This window comes from Scyliorhinus torazame, chromosome 20 (genome assembly GCF_047496885.1).
Source record: "Scyliorhinus torazame isolate Kashiwa2021f chromosome 20, sScyTor2.1, whole genome shotgun sequence".
In the NCBI taxonomy this organism is placed as follows: Eukaryota; Metazoa; Chordata; class Chondrichthyes; order Carcharhiniformes; family Scyliorhinidae; genus Scyliorhinus; species Scyliorhinus torazame.
This window is the reverse complement of record NC_092726.1, coordinates 108,223,288-108,245,312: the sequence shown is the minus strand read 5'-3', so window position 1 is coordinate 108,245,312 and position 22,025 is coordinate 108,223,288. Positions and strand designations below refer to the sequence as shown.

Here is a 22,025-nt window from a genome sequence, read left to right as displayed (position 1 = left end):
GGAATCAATGAATGGTCACATTTACAGAGACAGCTACAACCCAGAGTGCAGTGGAACCAACAAGAGAATCACACTGACAATTGGAACTGAATAACTGAATGGGCAGTGTTACAGAGGCAGCTACACCCCAGAGTACTGTGGAACCACCCAGAGAAACACACTGACAATTGAAACTGAATCACTAAATGGTCTCAGTTACAGAGACAGCTACACCCCAGAGTGCAGTGCAATCACCCAGAGAAACACACTGACAATTGGAAATGAATCACTGAACGGTCACAGTTACAGAGGCAGCTACATCCCAGAGTGCAGTGGAACCACACAGAGGAACGCAATGTCAATTGGAACTGAATCACTGAATGGACACAGTTACAGAGGCAGCCACAGCCCAGAGTGCAGTGGAACCACCCAGAGAAACACACTGACAATTGGAACTGAATCACTGAATGGTTACAGGTACAAAGCCAACTACACCCCAGAGTGCAGTGTAACCAACCAGAGAAGCACACTGACAATTTGGACTGAATCACTGAATGGTCACTGTTACAGTGACAGCTACACCCCAGAGTGCAGTGGAACCACCCAGAGAAACACACTGACAATTGGAACTGAATCACTGAATGGTGACAGTTACAGGGACAGCTACACCCCAGAGTGCCGTGGAACCACCCAGTGAAACACACTGACAATTGTAACTGAATCACTGAATGGTCACAGTTACAGAGGCTGCTACACCCCAGAGGGCACTGGAACCACACAGACTAATGCAATGAGAATTGGAACTGAATCATTGAATGGTCACAGTTACAGGGACAGCTACACCCCAGAGTGCAGTGTAACCTCCCAGAGAAACACACTGACAATTTGAACTGATTCACTGAATGGTCACAGTTACAGAGTCAGCTACACCCCAGAGTTCAGTGGAACCACCTAGAGATACACACTGATAATTGGAACTGAATCACTGAATGGTCAGAGTTACAGAGGCAGGTACACCCTAGAGTGCAGTGGAACCACCACGAGAAACACACTGACAATTGGAACTGAATCACAGGATGGTCAGATTTACAGAGGCAGCTACACCCCAGAGTGCAGTGGAACCACACAGAGAAACACACTGACAATTGGAACTGAATCACTGAATGGTCTCAGTTACAGAGACAGCTACACCCCAGAGTGCAGTGGAACCACCCAGAGAAACACACTGACCATTGGAACTGAATCACTGAATGGTCATAGTTACAAAGGCTGCTACTCCCCAGAGGGCACTGGAACCACACAGAGTAACGCAATGTCAATTGGAACTGAATCACTGAATGGACACAGTTACAGAGGCAGCCACACCCCATAGTGCAGTGGAAACACCCAGAGAAACACACTGACAATTGTATCTGAATCACTGAATGGTCACAGGTACAGAGGCAACTACACCCCAGAGTGCAGTGTAACCAACCAGAGAAACACACTGACAATTTGGACTGAATCACTGAATGGTCACAGTTACTGAGACAGCTACAACCCAGACTGCAGTGGAACCACCCAGAGAAACACACTGACAATTGGAACTGAATCACAGAATGGTCAGAGTTACAGAGGCAGCTGCACCCCAGAGTGCAGTAGAACCACCCAGAGAAACACACTAACAATTGGAACTGATTCACTGAATGGTCACTGTTACAGAGACAGCTACACCCCAGAGTGCTGTGGAATCACCCAGAGAAACACACTGACAATTTGAACTGAATCACTGAATGGTCACAGTTACAGAGTCAGCTACACCCCAGAGTGCAGTGTAACCATCCAGAGAAACACACAGACAATTGGAACTGATTCACTGAATGGTCATAGTTAGAGAGGCTGCTACATCCCAGAATGCAGTGGAACCACCCAGAGAAACACACTGACAAGTGGAACTGAATCACTGAATGGTCATATTTACAGAGGCAGCTACTCCCCAGAATGCAGTGGAACCACCCACAGAAACTTACTGACAATTGGAACTAAATCATTGAATGGTCACAGATACAGACAGCTACACACCAGAGTGCAGTGGAACCATATAGAGAAATGCACTGACTATTGGAACTGAATCACTGAATGGTATCAGTTACACAGACAGCTACACCCAGAGTGCAGTGAACCCACCCAGAAACACACTGACAATTGAAACTGAATCACTGAATGGTCTCAGTTACAGAGACAGCTAAACCCCAGAGTGCAGTGGAACCACCCAGAGAAACACACTGACAATTGGAACTGAATCACTGAATGGTCTCAGTTACAGAGACAGCTACACCCCAGAGTGAAGTGGAACCATCCAGAGAAACACACTGACAATTGGAACTGAATCACTGAATGGTCACAGTTACAGAGACAGCTACACCCCAGAGTGCAGTGGAACCGCCCAGAGAAACACACTGACTATTGGAACTGAATCACTCAATTGTCACAGTTACACAGACAGCTAAACCTCAGAGTGCCGTGGAACCACCCAGAGAAACACACTGACAATTGGAACTGAATCACTGAATGGTCACAGTTACAGGGACAGCTACACCCCAGAGTGCAGTGGAACCACTTAGAGATACACTGACAATTGGAACTGAATCACTGAATGGTCACAGTTACAGAGGCAGGTACACCCCAGAGTGCAGTGTAACCACCCAGAGAAACACACTTACAATTGGAACTAATTCACAGAATGGTCATAGTTAGAGAGGCTGCTACATCCCAGAGTGCAGTAGAACCACCCAGAGAAACACACTGACAATTGGAACTGAATCACTGAATGGTCACAGTTACAGGCTCAGCAACACCCCAGAGTGCAGTGGAACCACCCAGTGAAACACACTGACAATTGTAACTGAATCACTGAATGGTCACAGTTACAGAGGCTGCTACACCCCAGAGGGCACTGGAACCACACAGACTAATGCAATGAGAATTGGAACTGAATCATTGAATGGTCACAGTTACAGGGACAGCTATACCCCAGAATGCAGTGGAACCACCCAGTGAAACACACTGACAATTGTAACGGAATCAATGAATGGTCACATTTACAGAGACAGCTACAACCCAGAGTGCAGTGGAACCAACAAGAGAATCACACTGACAATTGGAACTGAATAACTGAATGGGCAGTGTTACAGAGGCAGCTACACCCCAGAGTACTGTGGAACCACCCAGAGAAACACACTGACAATTGAAACTGAATCACTAAATGGTCTCAGTTACAGAGACAGCTACACCCCAGAGTGCAGTGCAATCACCCAGAGAAACACACTGACAATTGGAAATGAATCACTGAACGGTCACAGTTACAGAGGCAGCTACATCCCAGAGTGCAGTGGAACCACACAGAGTAACGCAATGTCAATAGAACTGAATCACTGAATGGACACAGTTACAGAGGCAGCCACAGCCCAGAGTGCAGTGGAACCACCCAGAGAAACACACTGACAATTGGAACTGAATCACTGAATGGTTACAGGTACAAAGCCAACTACACCCCAGAGTGCAGTGTAACCAACCAGAGAAGCACACTGACAATTTGGACTGAATCACTGAATGGTCACTGTTACAGTGACAGCTACACCCCAGAGTGCAGTGGAACCACCCAGAGAAACACACTGACAATTGGAACTGAATCACTGAATGGTGACAGTTACAGGGACAGCTACACCCCAGAGTGCCGTGGAACCACCCAGTGAAACACACTGACAATTGTAACTGAATCACTGAATGGTCACAGTTACAGAGGCTGCTACACCCCAGAGGGCACTGGAACCACACAGACTAATGCAATGAGAATTGGAACTGAATCATTGAATGGTCACAGTTACAGGGACAGCTACACCCCAGAGTGCAGTGTAACCTCCCAGAGAAACACACTGACAATTTGAACTGATTCACTGAATGGTCACAGTTACAGAGTCAGCTACACCCCAGAGTTCAGTGGAACCACCTAGAGATACACACTGATAATTGGAACTGAATCACTGAATGGTCAGAGTTACAGAGGCAGGTACACCCTAGAGTGCAGTGGAACCACCACGAGAAACACACTGACAATTGGAACTGAATCACAGGATGGTCAGATTTACAGAGGCAGCTACACCCCAGAGTGCAGTGGAACCACACAGAGAAACACACTGACAATTGGAACTGAATCACTGAATGGTCTCAGTTACAGAGACAGCTACACCCCAGAGTGCAGTGGAACCACCCAGAAAAACACACTGACCATTGGAACTGAATCACTGAATGGTCATAGTTACAAAGGCTGCTACTCCCCAGAGGGCACTGGAACCACACAGAGTAACGCAATGTCAATTGGAACTGAATCACTGAATGGACACAGTTACAGAGGCAGCCACACCCCATAGTGCAGTGGAAACACCCAGAGAAACACACTGACAATTGGAACTGAATCACTGAATGGTCACAGGTACAGAGGCAACTACACCCCAGAGTGCAGTGTAACCAACCAGAGAAACACACTGACAATTTGGACTGAATCACTGAATGGTCACAGTTACTGAGACAGCTACAACCCAGACTGCAGTGGAACCACCCAGAAAAACACACTGACCATTGGAACTGAATCACTGAATGGTCATAGTTACAAAGGCTGCTACTCCCCAGAGGGCACTGGAACCACCCAGAGAAACACACTGACAATTGGAACTGAATCACAGAATGGTCAGAGTTACAGAGGCAGCTGCACCCCAGAGTGCAGTAGAACCACCCAGAGAAACACACTAACAATTGGAACTGATTCACTGAATGGTCACTGTTACAGAGACAGCTACACCCCAGAGTGCTGTGGAATCACCCAGAGAAACACACTGACAATTTGAACTGAATCACTGAATGGTCACAGTTACAGAGTCAGCTACACCCCAGAGTGCAGTGTAACCATCCAGAGAAACACACAGACAATTGGAACTGATTCACTGAATGGTCATAGTTAGAGAGGCTGCTACATCCCAGAATGCAGTGGAACCACCCAGAGAAACACACTGACAAGTGGAACTGAATCACTGAATGGTCATATTTACAGAGGCAGCTACTCCCCAGAATGCAGTGGAACCATCCACAGAAACTTACTGACAATTGGAACTAAATCATTGAATGGTCACAGATACAGACAGCTACACACCAGAGTGCAGTGGAACCATATAGAGAAACGCACTGACTATTGGAACTGAATCACTGAATGGTATCAGTTACACAGACAGCTACACCCAGAGTGCAGTGGAACCACCCAGAGAAACACACTGACAATTGGAACTGAATCACTGAATGGTCTCAGTTACAGAGACAGCTACACCCCAGAGTGCAGTGGAACCACCCAGAGAAACACACTGACAATTGGAACTGAATCACTGAATGGTCTCAGTTACAGAGACAGCTACACCCCAGAGTGCAGTGGAACCACCCAGAGAAACACACTGACCATTGGAACTGAATCACTGAATGGTCACAGTTACAGAGGCTGCTGCTCCCCAGAGGGCACTGGAACCACACAGATAACGCAATGTCAATTGGAACTGAATCACTGAATGGACACAGTTACAGAGGCAGCCGCACCCCATAGTGCAGTGGAAACACCCAGAGAAACACACTGACAATTGGAACTGAATCACTGAATGGTCACAGGTACAGAGGCTGCTACACCCCAGAGGGCATAGGAACCACACATAGTAACGCAATGAATATTGGAACTGAATCAGTTAATGGACACAATTATAGAGACAGCTACACCCCAGAGTGCAGTGGAAGCACCCAGTGAAACACACTGACAACTGGAATTTAATCACTTAATGGCACACAAGAGAGGCTGCTACATCCCAGAGGGCACTGGAACCACACAGAGTAATGCAATGACAATTGGAACTGAATCACTGAATGGTCACAGTTACAGAGGCTGCTACACCCCAGGGGCACTGGAACCACACAGAGTAACGCAATGACAATTGGAACTGAATCACTGAATGGACACAGTTAGAGACAGCTACACCCCAGAGTGCAGTGTAACCAACCAGAGAAACACACTGACAATTTGGACTGAATCACTGAATGGTCACAGTTACTGAGACAGCTACAACCCAGACTGCAGTGGAACCACCCAGAGAAACACACTGACAATTGGAACTGAATCACAGAATGGTCAGAGTTACAGAGGCAGCTGCACCCCAGAGTGCAGTAGAACCACCCAGAGAAACACACTGACAATTGGAACTGATTCACTGAATGGTCACTGTTACAGAGACAGCAACACCCCAGAGTGCTGTGGAATCACCCAGAGAAACACAATGACAACTGGAACTGAATCACTGAATGGCCACAGTTACAGAGACAGCTACACCCCAGAGTACAGTGAGACCACCCAGAGAACACACTGACAATTGGAACTGACTCACTGAATGGTCACAGTTACAGAGACAGCTAAACCCCAGAGTGCAGTGGAAGCACCCAGAGAACACACTGACAATTGGAACTGAATCACCGAATGGTCACAGTTACAGAGACAGCTACACTCCAGAGTGCAGTGGAACCACCCAGAGAAACTCACTGACAATTGGAACTGAATCACTGAATGGTCACAGTTACAGAGACAGCTCCACCCCAGAGTACAGTGAGACCACCCAGAGAACACACTGACAATTGGAACTGAATCACCGAATGGTCACAGTTACAGAGACAGCTACACCCCAGAGTGCCGTGGAACCACCCAGAGAAACACACTGTCAATTGGAACTGAATCACTGAATGGTCACAATTAGAGCCAGGTACACCCCAGAGCGCAGTGGAACCACCGAGAGAAACACACTGACAATTGGAACTGCATTTCTGAATGGTCACAGTTACCGAGGCAGCTACACCCCAGAGTGCAGTGGAACAACACAGAGAAACACACTGACAATTGGAACTGAATTACTGAATGGTCTCAGTTACAATGACAGCTACACCCCAGAGTGCGGTGGAACCACCCAGAGAAACACACTGACAATTGGAACTGAATTACTGAATGGTCACAGTTACAGAGGCAGCTACACCCCAGCGTGCAGTGGAAGCACCCAGAGAAACACACTGACAATTGGAACTGAATCACTGAATTGTCACAGTTAAGAGACAGCTACGGCCCAGAGTGCAGTGCAACTACCCAGAGAAACACACTGACAATTGAAACTGAATCACTGAATGGTCAGAGTTACAGAGGCAGCTTCACCCCAGCGTGCAGTGGAACCACCCAGAGAAACACACTGAGAATATGAATTGAATCACTGAATGGTCACAGTTACAGAGACAGCTACACCCCAGAGTGCAGTGGAACCACCCAGAGAAACACACTGACAATTGGAACTGAATCACAGAATGGTCACAGTTACAAACGCAGCTACATCCCAGAGTGCAGTGGAACCACTCAGAGAAACACACTGACAACTGGAGCTGAATCACTGAATGGTCACAGTTAGTGACAGCTACGCCCCAGAGTGCAGTGGATCCACCCACATAAACATACTGACAATTGGAACTGAATCTCTGAATGGTCACAGTTAGATACAGCTACATCCCAGAGTGCAGTGGAACCACCCAGAGAAACACACTGACAATTGGAACTGAATCACTGAATGGTCACAGTTACAGGGACAGCTACACCCCAGAGTGCAGTGGAACAACCCAGTGAAACACACTGACAATTGTAACTGAATCACTGAATGGTCTCAGTTACAGAGGCTGCTGCACCCCAGAGGGCACTGGAACCACACAGACTAATGCAATGAGAATTGGAACTGAATCACTGAATGGTCACAATTACAGGGACAGCTACACCCCAGAATGCAGTGGAACCACACAGAGAAACACACTGACAATTGGAACTGATTCACTGAATGGTCACAGTTACAGAGGCTGCTACACCCCAGAGTGCAGTGGAACCACCCAGAGAAACACACTGACAATTGGAACTGAATCACTAAATGGTCACAGTTACAGAGGCAGCTACATCCCAGAGTTCAGTGTAATCGCACAGAGAAACACACTGACAATTGGAACTGAATCACTGAATGTTCACAGTTACAGAGGCAGGTACACCCCAGAGCGCAATTGAACCACCAAGAGAAACACGCTGACAACTGGAACTGAATTACTGAATGGTCACAGTTAGAGACAGCTACCCCCCAGAGCGCAGTGGAACCACCGAGAGAAACACACTGACAATTGGAACTGAATCACAGAATGGTCAGAGTTACATAGGCCGCTACAATCCCAGAGTGCCGTGGAACCACCGAGAGAAACACACTGACAATTGGAACTGAATTTCTGAATGGTCACAGTTACCGAGGCAGCTACACCCCAGAGTGCAGTGGAACCACACAGAGAAAAACACTGACAATTGGAACTGAATCACTGAATGGTCACAATTAGTGACAGCTACGCCCCAGAGTGCAGTGGATCCACCCACATAAACATACTTACAATTGGAACTGAATCTCTGAATGGTCACAGTTAGATACAGCTACATCCCAGAGTGCAGTGGAACCACCCAGAGAAACACACTGACAACTGGAACTGAATCACTGAATGGTCACAGTCAGTGACAGCTACGCCCCAGAGTGCAGTGGATCCACCCACATAAACATACTGACAATTGCAACTGAATCTCTGAATGGTCACAGTTAGATACAGCTACATAACAGAGTGCAGTGGAACCACCCAGAGAAACACACTGACAATTGGAACTGAATCACTGAATGGTCACAGTTACAGGGATAGCTACACCCCAGAGTGCAGTAGAACCACCCTGAGGAACACACTGACAATTGGAACTGAATCATTGAATGGTCACCTTTACAGAGACACCTACACCCCAGAGTGCAGTGGAACCACCCAGTGAAACACACTGACAATTGGAACTGAATCACTGAATGGTCACAGTTACAGAGACAGCTACACCCCAGAGTGCGGTGGAACCACCCAGAGAAACAAACTGACAATTGGAACTGAATTACTGAATGGTCTCAGTTACAATGACAGCTACACCCCAGAGTGCAGTGAACCCACCCAGAGAAACACTCTGACAATATGATCTGAATCACTGAATGGTCACAGTTAGAGACAGCTACACCCCAGAGTGCTGTGGAGCCACCCGTAGAAACACACTGACTATTGGAACTGAATCACAGAATGGTCAGAGTTACAGAGGCAGCTACAACCCAGAGTGCAGTGGAACCACCCAGAGGAAAACACTAACAATTGGAACTGAATGGTCACAGTTACAGAGACAGCTACACCCCAGTGTGCAGTATAACCACCCAGAGGAACACACTAACAATTGGAACTGAATGGTCACAGTTACAGAGACAGCTACACCCCAGAGTGCAGTGGAACCACCCAGAGAAACACACTGACAATTGGAACTGAATCACTGAATGGCCACAGTTACAGAGACAGCTAAACCCCAGAGTACAGTTGGACCACCGAGAGAACACACTGACAATTGGAGCTGAATCACTGAATGGTCACAGTTACCGAGGCAGCTACACCCCAGAGTGCAATGGAACCACCGAGAGAAACACACTGACAATTGGAACTGAATCACTGAGTGGTCTCAATTACAGTGACAGCTACACCCCAGAGTGCAGTGAACCCACCCAGAGAAACACACTGACAATATGATCTGAATCACTGAATGGTCACAGTTACAGAGACAGCTACACCCCAGAGTGCAGTGGAACCACGCAGAGAAACACACTGAGAATTGGAACTGAATCACTGAATGGTCACAGTTACAGGGGCAGCTACACCCCAGAGTGCAGTGGAACCACACTGAGAAACACACTGACAATTGGAACTGAATAACTGAATGGTCTCAGTTACAGAGACAGCTACACCCCAGAGTGCAGTGGAACCACCCAGTGAAACACACTGACAAATGGAACTGAATCACTGAATGGTCACAGTTACAGATACAGCTACATCCCAGAGTGCGGTGGAACCACCCAGAGAAACACACTGACAATTGTAACTGAATTGCTGAATTGTCACAGTTACAGAGGCAACTACTCACCAGAGTGCAGTGGACCCACCCAGAGAAACACACTGACAATTGGAACTGAATCACTGAATGGTCACAGTTACAGAGGCAGCTACACCACAGAGTGCAGTGGACCTACCCAGAGAAACACACTGACAACTGAATGGTCTCAGTTACAATGACAGCTACACCCCAGAGTGCAGTGAACCCACCCAGAGAAACACTCTGACAATATGATCTGAATCACTGAATGGTCACAGTTAGAGACAGCTACACCCCAGAGAGCTGTGGAACCACCCGGAGAAACACACTGACTATTGGAACTGAATCACTGAATGGTCACAGTTACAGAGACAGCTACACCCCAGAGTGCGGTGGAACCACCCAGAGAAACACACTGACAATTGGAACTGAATTACTGAATTGTCACAGTTACAGAGGCAACTACTCACCAGAGTGCAGTGGACCCACCCAGAGAAACACACTGACAATTGGAACTGAATCATTGAATAGTCACATTTACAGAGACAGCTACATCCCAGAGTGCTGTGGAACCACCCGGAGAAACACACTGACTATTGGAACTGAAGCAATGAATTGTCACAGTTAAGAGACAGCTACGCCCCAGAGTGCAGTGCAACTACCCAGAGAAACACACTGACAATTGAAACTGAATCACAGAATGGTCAGAGTTACAGAGGCAGCTACACCCCAGAGTGCAGTGGAACCACCCAGAGAAACACACTGACAATTGGAACTGAATCACTGAATGGTCACAGTTACAGAGGCAGCTTCACCCCAGCGTGCAGTGGAACCACCCAGAGAAACACACTGAGAATATGAACTGAATCACTGAATGGTCACAGTGGAGTGAGGGATATCACTGAAACAATATGAGATGTAGAGATGGGACTGATGGTGTCTGAGTGGACAGCATCCTATCTGTTAATGTTAGCTGAACAATGTGATAAACACAGTCCAGTGTTTGGAAAGAGGTCACTCACTAACAAAAATAATATTTGCTTTCACTGAACCAAATCTCGGAATCTGTTTGTTCACATCTTTGAAAAATAAGTTAAACGATGTCACAACCTCAATATCCCTGAGGTGGTTCCACTGGGCATTAATTAAAAGCTTGGAGAATATATAACCTCAGAGTTTCAGACAGAGAGATTGCCAATCGCAGGAAGGGACACATCACTTCACAGTGAAAATGCTTTATCCAATTCAGACTGCTGAGAAAGTATTCTACCCAATCCTTGCAATTGTTGGTGTTCCTGGTAAGTGACTGTCACCATTGAAGTTGTGTAAATCTATGTGTGAGCGGCTCTCTGATTTTAAACTCTGACTGAAAATATCTGAGCCTGATCTCGGGCTCACTGTTACACAGACACCTGGTCAACGATATAATTTACTTAATTCAAATCTCGTTAATAATGTCTATGGTTTGAATCCATTTCATCAACTAACAATAAAACTGTTTGTAACTCACGGGATCGCTGATCAATAAAGTTGTCATATTGAGTGGAATCTTGTATAATGTTAGATTGGATCTCAGTGAACGCAATCTCTCTGAAGGATGGTTTAGTGGGAGTAAGAATGAAATCACACTGACGGCGGATCGCTAATCAGATTGAAATATCTGACAGCAGTGAACAAGGATTACTGGGAGTATCTGTCAGTGTAGAATTGTACTGAATGTGGGTCTCTCACCAGACTGGAATATCTGATCCAATTATCTATCTATTACTGGGACTATCTGTCCGTGTGGAGTTGTATTGTGTGTGGGTCAGTAACTGGACTGAAATTAGTTGGTTCTGTTTTGAAATGCTGTATTTTATTGGGGAGTGGTCGCTCCATTCTGTGGAGTTCTCGCTGTGTGTTTTAACTTTGGAATAGGTTGAAAACAGGAAGAGTTTGGCTGTGTTTTGAAGATGTTTATATTTATTGTATGAAGTGAAATATCCCTATTTCTGTTCTCTGTTGACCTACTCTAACAGGAACACATATCACCCACACTCTAATATTTCGTAAAACCCACAACAGTGCAGTATTCCAATAGGTTTTGTGATATGTTCTCAATTCTATTCATCCTGAAATGAACACACATGTTTGATCAATTTTTATGGGTGTTTGTATATTGTTTTTCTGCTTCACACGATTTGTGAATCTATTCAGCTGAACCCAGAAACCCCTCCAGTCCATTCACACACTTGTTTTCCAAGGAGTGATTGGGGGATTTACTGTTCTGATCAAAATGCAGCAGCGGACACTGATCTGTCAGAACATTAATCTCCCATTGAAATACCCGCTTTGCAAATTCATAATTAATGATATTGTGTGTCTGTAATTAGTTGTATTCTTCCTCTGTTTTCACTATCACTCTCAATGTGATTTTGTCTGTAAATTGTGTAATTATCATTCTGCTTCCCGATCCCATACTGTTGATGGGAATGGTGAAGGAGAGTGATCCAGTGCTGATCATTGTGGAACACCACTTCCCACCTTCCAACATCAGCTCTTTCCCTGTAACTCCTCTCCCTGTTTACTGTGTGTGTCGCCAGCATGTGTCCATTCTGCTGCTGTGTCCCCTAACTCCACTGGCTCTGAGATTACTCATCAGTCTGTTATGTCGGATCTTACTGACGGCCTTTAGAAAATCAAATTGTTTAACATCTATCAGACTACTCAGATCTATTATTTCTGGTAGTTATTGAAATAATTGGATGAAATGTGTCAGGAATAATGTTGACTTTGGAATATGTGCCGACTATTTAGTGTACTCTGTGTTACTGGATTTCTTTTAACTCAGACTTCTATTTCCATTTTTCCAACTGTTGACATTGTGACTGGAAGATTTGATTATATTATGTTCTAAATTTAAGAATAACAGAGACCGACTTCTGCTTTTCAATTCTTTGGTAATTATTCTGATGATGATCAGTGAATAGATAATATTGTCTCTGCTGTTTCTCACTGTCTATTTTATGAAAATTTGTTGTTGAAATCCATCCGCCTCCAGTAATCTCCCTTTACCTGGACCCCACCCACTGGCCTCCGATCAGCTCTTGATCTTTTCATTGAGATCATCGACCGTCTCAATTTCTCTGTGCCTCTCGCCAACTCTACCCCTACTCACTCTAAACTTGCTCCAATCCTCTCTCGAATATCGAACCCTGGCCTGGTGATCTAAGCTGCTCACAAGGGTGGTGCCATTATTGTCTGGTGTACTGACCTCTTCCTCACAGACGCTGACCGTCAGCTCTCAGACCCATCCTGCTACCTCCCCCTGGACCAGCAGCACACCACCAAACATCATGATATTGTTTCCAGGGCTTTCACTGACCTGCTCGACTCTGGATATCTTCTGTCCACAGCCTCGGACATGATAACCCCACAATACCACACATTCTGCATCAACCTCCCGCTTCTACCTCCTTCCCAAAATCCACAGACAGGAAAGTCCCAGTACACCCATTATTTCGGCCTGTTCCAGCCCCTCCAAGATGATTTCTTCCAATCTTGATTCCACCCGCTTTACCCTCTTCTGCCCCTTCCCAAAGACATTGGTGGCACAGTGACACAGTGGTTTGCACTGCTGCCTCACAGCACCAGGGTCTCCGGGTCAATTCCCACCTTGGGTGACTGTCTGTGTGGAGACTGCACTTTTTCTCCCTGTCTGTGTGGGTTTCCTCCGAGTGCTCCGGTTGCCTCCCACAGTCCTGGTTAGGTGGATTGACCATGCTAAATTATTCCGTAGTGTCCAAAAAGAGGTTTAGGTTAGATTAAGGGGTTAATGAGATAGGCGGGGGAGTGAGCTTGGATGAGGTTCTCTTTCATAGGTTTGGTACAGGCTTAATGGGCCGAATTACCTCCTTCTGCACTGTGGGGATTCTATGATTCCTGATTCCTCTGGTGCCGTATGTCATATAAACTAGGTCCATTTCCCCGGCCCTAACCGCCTAATCTTCACAATGGATGTCCAATCCCTCTTCACCTCCTCTCCCCAACACAAGGGTTGTGTACAGATCCTCATTTCCTGCTTCCAATAAAGACTGCATCTGATTAAAGTCGACACTAAAGTCGGTGGAGTTGTGGACAGTGCGGAAGGATGTTACAAGTTACAGAGGAACATAGATAAGCTGCAGCGCTGGGCTGAGAGGTGTCAAATGGAGTTTAATGCAGAAAAGTGTGAGGTCATTCATTTTGGAAGGAATAACAGGAAGAAAGTGTACTGGGCTAATGGTAAGATCCTTGGCAATGTGGATGAGCAGAGAGATCTCGATGTCCATGTACATAGATCCCTGAAAGTTGCCACCCAGGTTGAGAGGGTTGTTAAGAAGGTGTCCGGTGTGTTAGCTTTTATTGGTAGAGGGATTAAGTTTCGGAGCCATGAGGTCATGTTGCAGCTGTGCAAATCTCCGGTGCGGCCGCATTTGGAGTATTGCGTGCAATTCTGGTCGCCGCATTAGAGGAAGGATGTGGAAGCATTGGAAAGGGTGCAGAAGAGATTTACCAGAATGTTGCCTGGTATGGAGGGAAGATCTTATGAGGAAAGGTTGAGGGACTTGAGGCTGGTTTCGTTAGAGAGAAGAAGGTTAATCGGTGACTTAATTTAGGCATACAAGATGATCAGAGGATTGAATCGGGTGGACAGTGAGAGCCTTTTTCCTCGGATGGTGATGTCTAGCACGAGGGGACATAGCTTTAAATTGAGCGGAGATAGATATAAGACAGATGTCAGAGGTAGGTTGTTTACTCAGAGAGTAGTAAGGGCGTGGAATGCCCTGTCTGCAACAGTAGTGGACTCGGCAACACGAAGGGCATTCAAATGGTCATTGAATCGACATATGGGCGACAAGGGAATAGTGTAGCTGGGCTTTAGAGTTGTTTCTTAGGTCGGCGCAACATCGAGGGCCGAAGGGCCTGTACTGCGCTGCAATGTTCTATGTTCTATGTCCATTCTCCCACTTTCTCCTCCTCCATCGCCTCTGTTCTGATGATGGCGTCTTCGAAAATAGCCCGTCTGGCAGGTCTGTCTTTTCCTTAACCGGGCTGTCCCCACAACCTTCCTTTGTTAACAGGGCTCTCAATCGTGTTCAATTCATTTCTCACACCTCTGTCCTCACACATCCCCCTCCCTCCCGGAAACATGATAGTGTCTCCCTCTCCTCACTTTCCACACCATCAGCCTCCCAATTGAAAGGCAAATCCTCCTCCATTTCTGCCAACTCCAGCATGATATTACCATGAAACACATCATCACCTCTCTCCAACCACCCTCCTCAATTTCTGAATTCCTCAGGTAACCCTCCCTCGTCGACACCCATGTCCACTTCCCCATCACACCCCACACTCCTTTCCCTTCCCGCAGCACCTTCCCCTGCAATCACAGACGGTGCAACAACTGTCCCTTTACCACCTCTCGTCTCATGGTGCCCGCAGGACGTGATTTAATTTCAACTGCTTTAGTCAGGAAACTTTCTCCTCCATCTTAACGCTCTTGTTTTGGAATGTTCCTACTTTTTTGTCGAATGCAATGAGTCCGAATCTGGAGAGAGTCTATTCCGGCCAAGTGAACCCTGGGGAATGTCCAATGACGGAGCGGGAATATTCCTGAGAAAAGCTTGGCAGGGATTGTTTTCAAACAGGGAGAGGATGGATTCGTGGGAACAGTGATGTTGGGATGTTCCAGACATGGCAATGGGGGATTCCTGGGAGTGGGTACTTTACGAATCACTAAACCTTGGAGGGATGATCCCTCGGGATGTTCTGGAGACTGGACAGACTCTATTCTGGACAAGCTGGGCTGCACGGTAGCACAGTGGGAGGCACAGTTGATTCACAGCTCCAGGGTCCCAGTTTCGATTCCCGGCTTGGGTCACTGTCTGTGCGGAATCTGCACTTTCTCCCCCGTGTCTGCGTGGGTTTCCTCCGGGTGCTCCGGTTTCCTCCCACAGTCCAAAGATGTGCAGGTTATGTGGATTCGCCAAGATAAATTTTGTTTAGTTTCCAAACAATTTAGATAGGGTCACTGGGTTATGGGGATGGGGTGGGCTGAACTGGTTTTCTCTTTCCAAGGGCCGGTGCAGACTTGATGGGCCGAATGGCCTCCTTTTGCACTGTTCATTCTATATTTCTATTCCTCCCATGGTTATGAAGTGGGAAGGTCCTGCGTTTGTTTTATTGTTTCCATTGATCGTGGAGTATTCAAATAAACCAGGAATGGGGTCCAAGCCCAGCAGAAATCCAGTCCAGGGAACGGTCCAATCCGGGGCGTGGTCCAGTAATTGAGCTGGGATGACAATCTCTGGTATGTTTGTATCCGGTTTGGGAAACCTGGCCGGCCTGAGTGAATCCTGTAAATCAGACTAAATGAGAAATGTAACCTCTCCCAAAGGTCTCTGAATTATAAACATTTTCCTACCACTGCCATCAAACTGACAGGGCTGCAATTCACACTTTCCCCCCATTCCCCACCCCCCCCCCCCTCCCCCACGCCATTCCCCATCTTTAACACTGGAGTTACATTTCCTACTTCCCTCTCTGCAATGTTTATCTCTGTGCCCACTCCTCTCCCAACAACCCCACCACCCACTGTCCATTATATTGGTGCTGAAATTATGTCCTGGTTCAGACAGGGAGATTCATTACCCAGTAATTTCCCGCGTCACTCCTTTCTCTCTCTGACAGTTAATTTACTGGGAATTGTGATTCTGAGTCGGGGGAAGTGTGGCCTCTCTACCTGCACCACTCGCTACCTGGTGGCCATGGCAACGGCGGATCTGCTGTTTATTATCACTCGTATCATACTGAGCAAGATCAGTTATTATTATTTCCCCTGGTGTTTCCTGTCCCTCACCCCTGTGTGTAGTGTTAAGGGTGTCCTGCAGACTGCAGCCACTGACTGTTCGGTCTGGTTCACCCTCACTTTCTCCTTTGATCGATTTGTGGCCATTCGCTGCCAGAAACTGAAAACTAAATATTGCACCGGGAAAACTGCGGCTGTGGTTCTGTCCACAACCTGCCTCCTGCTCTGTGTGAAAAACATCCCTGTGTACTTTACATTGAAACCTAGGTTGATAATCGACAATGTCCAGTGGGGCTGCATCACAAAGAGCAGCGCCGTCACTGACCCGGGATGGGTTGGATATTCCTGGTTTTCTCAGTTTTTAACCCCATTGATGCCGTTCTTCTCAATCCTGTTGACCAACGCTCTGACAGTCAGACACATTTTACTCAGCAGTCGGGTCCGGAAGGCACTGAGGGCTCAGAGTCAGGGAGACAATCGCACCGACCCAGAGATGGAGAGCAGAAGGAAGTCAATGATTTTACTCTTCAGCATCTCCGGAACTTTCATCCTCCTCTGGACTGTGTACGTTATTAAATTTTTCTATATCGAAGTGAGAGGATTATATTATATCACCCTTCCACAATATAATTTACAACAAGTCGGATTTATGCTGCGGGATTTAAATTGCTGCACAAACACATTTATTTATGTGGTGACTCAGTCCAGGTTCAGGGAGCAGATAAAGATCGCGGTGAAATATCCGGTTACATCAATTATTAAATTAATGAGAAAATAAAACTGACTGACAGCATCTCAGCCAATCAGGAATTCCACTCGCTGACTGACAGCCTCTCAGCCAATCAGGAGTTCCAGCCACTGATTGACAGCCGTTCAGCCAACCAGGAGCTCCAGCCGCTGACTCACAACCTCTCAGCCAATCATGAACACCAGCGCCCGACTGACAGCACCTCAGCCAATCAGGATCTCCAGTCGCTGACTCACAGCCTCTCAGCCAATCAGGTGGTGTAGCGCCAGACTGACAGCGTCTCAGCCAATCAAAAGCTCCAGCCGTTGACTCACAGCCTCTCAGCAAATCAGCAGCTCCAGCCACAGACTGACAGCATCTCAGCCAATCAGCAGCTCTAGCGCCTGACTGACAACCTTTGAGTTAATCAGCAACTCCAGTGGTTGACTGACAGCCTCTCAGCCAATCAGCAGCCCTAGCCGCTGTGACAGCCCCTCAGTCAATCAGCTGCTCCAGCCGCTGTGACAGCCCCTCAGCCACTCAGCAGCTCCAACCGCTGCTGACAATTGTGTGGGGAGCACTGGCAGTGCTTGCTTTGGGGAGCACTGGCAGTGCTGGCTGTGGGGGGGCACTGGCAGTGCTGGATGTAGGGAGCACTGGCAGTGCTGGACTTGTGGGGGAGCACAGGCATTGCTGTCTGTGTGTGGGAGCACTGGCAGTGTAGGATGTGTGTGGGGAGCACTGGCAGTACTGGGTGTGGAGAGGCACTCGAAGTGCTGGCTGTGGGGGTGGGTACTGGCAGTGCTGGCTGTGGGGGGTGGAGCACTGTCACTGCTGGTCGTTTGCAGCAATGGCACTGCTGGTTGTGGGGGAGCACTGGCAGTGCTGGCTGCGTAGGGGAGGGAGCGGTGGCTGTGTGGGGACCACTGGCTGTGCTGGCGGTGTTGGGGCAGCACTGGCTGCTGGATAAGTGGAGGAGTACTGGCAGTGCTGGCTGTGGGAGCACTGGCAGTGCTAGCTGTGGAGCTGAGCACTGCAAGTGCTAGCATTTGGTGGGAGCATTGGCAGTGCTGGCAATGGGGGCAGCACTGGAAGTGCTGGCTGTGGGGAGCACCAAGAGTGCTGGGTGTGGGAGCACTGGCAGGGCTGGCTGTGAGGCGGAGAACTAGCAGTGCTGGCTGTGGGGGGCAGTGGCAGTGCTTGCTGTGGGGAGCACTGGCAGTGATGGCAGTGAGGGGGAGCACTGGAAGTGTTGGCTTGGGGGGAGCACTACAAGTGCTGGCTGTGAGGGGAGCACTGGCAGTGCTGGTTGTGGGGAGGATCTCTGGCAGTGCTGGTTATGGGGAGTAGTGGCAGTGCTTGCTGTAGGGGAGCACTGGCAATGATGGCTATGTGGGGTGTGCACAGGCAGTGCTGGCTGTGGGGGAGCACTGGCAATGTTGGCTTTGTGTGGGAGCATTGGCAGTGCTGGTTATGGGGGTGCGCACTGGCATTGCTGGCTGTGGGGAGCACTGGCAGTGCTGGCTGTGTGGGGGGTGCACAGGAAATACTGGCTGTCGGGGAGCACTGGCAATGCTGGCTTTGTGTGCGACCAATGGCAGTAATGGCTGTGGGGGAGGGAGCGCTGGCTGTGTGGGGAGCACTGGCAGTGCTGGATTTGTGTTGAGGGAGCGCTGGATGTGGGGAGCGCTGGCTGTGGGATCACTGGCGGTGCAGGCTGTGGGGGAGCACAGGCAGTACTGGCTGTGGGGAGCACTGGCAGTGCTGGCAGTTGGGGAGCACTGGCAGTGCTGGCTGCGTTGGGAGTAGCACTCGGTTCTGGATACGTGTGGGGCTGCACAGGCAGTTCTGGCTGTGCGGGGCGGGAGCACTGACAGTGCTATCTGTGGGGATAGCGCAGGCAGTGCTGGCTGCGGGGGGGAGCACTGACAGTGCTGGCTGTGTGGGGGGAACACTGACAGTGCTGGCTGTGTTGTTGAGCACTGACAGTGCTGGCTGTGTGGTGGGAGCACTGACAGTGCTGGCTGTGTGGTGGGAGCACTGACAGTGCTGGCTGTGTGGGGGGAGCACTGACAGTATTAGCTGTGTGGGGAGCACTGACACTGCTGGCTGTGTGGAGGGAGCACTGACACTGCTGGCTGTGTGGATGGAGCACTGACACTGCTGGCTGTGTGGTGGGAGCACTGACAGTGCTGGCTGTGTGGTGGGAGCACTGACAGTGCTGGCTGTGTGGTCGGAGCACTGACAGTGCTGGCTGTGTGGGGGGAGCACTGACAGTACTAGCTGTGTGGGGAGCACTGACACTGCTGGCTGTGTGGTGGGAGCACTGACAGTGCTGGCTGTGTGGTGGGAGCACTGACAGTGCTGGCTGTGTGGGGGGAGCACTGACAGTACTAGCTGTGTGGGGAGCACTGACACTGCTGGCTGTGTGGAGGGAGCACTGACAGTGCTGGCTGTGTGGCGGATTCAGAGGAAGTTGTAATGTAAAAGATTGCAAGGACTTAGAGATGGAAAACCGAAGGAAATCCATTGTTTCACTGTTCAGTCTATCCAGCAGTTTTCTTCTGCTATGGGTGACTCAAGTGATATTCTACACCTACCAGAGAATTGCTAATGTGCATTCTTATTCTACCACTGACAGACTTTACATTGTGGAGGTTGTCGCCAGCATGCTTCAGGTTTTCAGTTCTTGTACTAACACGGGTATCTATGTCCTGACACAGAGGAAGTTCCGAGAGGAGTTGAAGACGATACTGAAATACCCACTAAAACTAATTGTTAATTTATTAGCATCACATCACAGTAAGGATCGTTTCTTGCAATGAAGCAACAGAATACAATCGGCATCCACTGCGCACCTTTATTTAAGGACATTATTAGTCCTCAAAAAACATTGAAATTTGCTTGTTACATATCACAAGGAAAGGAAGAGATGGAGAGGACGGGTATGTGTGTGAGAGAGGGTGTGGGAGATTGAGTGAGGGGGTGGGGAAGAGAAAGCGAGATTAGTAACTAAATGGTTGGTGACTGATATCGATGAGGATAAGGTAATATGAACTCGAAGGAGCGATAAGCAGAGAGAAATACAGTAACCAAATGGCGAAGTGACGGTAATGTAGATAGTGGGTGTACAGAATGATAGATCAAAATGATAACTGACTAATAGATACTAAATTAGAACGAGAAATAGAACATGAAGATAATAAGTAGATATCAGTAGAAGAAGACCCGTAAGGGAAGGGCTTTGTAACATAATATGCTGTAAAGGAAATACATGTGGAAAGAGAAAACAGATCTTACAATATCCGAAATTAAGTTTTGAAAAATGTGATAGGAAACACGGAGGATAACAAATTACATATTTCTGCAGGTATTTTAAACAGAAACAATCGCATCCTCAATGCCAGCAAAACTAAAGAGCTGGTCATTGACTTCAGGAAGCAAAGTACTGTACACACCCCTGTCAGCATCAATGGGGCCGAGGTGGAGATGATTAGCAGTTTCTAATTCCTCGGGGTGCTCATCTCCAAAAATCTGTCCTTGTCCACCCACGTCAACGCTACCACCAAGAAAGCACAACAGCGCCTATACTTCCTGAGGAAACTAAGGAAATTCGGCATGTCCACATGAACCCTTACCAACCTTTACAGATGCACCATAGAAAGCATCCTATCTGGCTGCATCACAGCCTGCTATGGCAACTGCTCGGCCCAGGACCGAAACTGCAGAGAGTCGTGGACACCACCCAGTCCATCACACAAACCATCCTCCCATCCATTGAGTCTATCTACACCTCCCGCTGCCTGGGGAAAGTGGGCAGCATACTCAAAGACCCCTCCCACCCGGCTTACTCACTCTTCCAACTTCTTCCATCGGGCAGGAGATACAGAAGTCTGAGAACACGCACGAACAGACTCAAAAACAGCTTCTTCCCCGCTGTCACCAGATTCTTAAACGACCCTCTTATGGACTGACCTCATTAACACTACACCCCTGTATGCTTCATCCGATGCCGGCGCTTATGCAGTTAGATTATATACCTCGTGTTGCTCTATTATGGATTTTCTTTTATTCCCTTTTCTTCCCATGTACTTAATGAACTGTTGCGATGCTCGCAGAAAAATACTTTTCACTGTACCTCGGTACAAGAGGCAATAAACAAATCCAATCCAATCCAATAGCAAAGTGGGAGATGGCATTAATTAGACGTCTGTTTTGCTCTTTGCCTCGACATGACAGCAGAATCGAAAATCCACAGTCCTTTCAATTCAGTTATATCAGGATTGCTTCATTCAATCAGTAACTTCTGAATTGTATTGAGAGATGTGCAACCGAATGGGTGAAGCAACAACATAATTGTTCATCTGTTAACGGAAATAAAAAAACGTGCGACTATATTGACTTATATACTGACAAATACACCGTCATTGTTTTCCATAAAC

At 47.8% G+C, this 22,025-nt stretch overlaps 1 long non-coding RNA gene across 1 annotated transcript in view; it reads right to left on the bottom strand.

Annotated features, from left to right (window-relative positions):
• Nucleotides 1-20,523: 20,523 nt before the first annotated feature.
• The window catches only part of LOC140396766 (uncharacterized), a 434,860-nt gene continuing 433,358 nt past the window's right edge, over nucleotides 20,524-22,025 (bottom strand). The window contains exon 3 of the long non-coding RNA XR_011936632.1: nucleotides 20,524-21,947. This is a non-coding gene — a long non-coding RNA (uncharacterized lncRNA). The remainder of the gene's footprint in view (nucleotides 21,948-22,025) is intronic.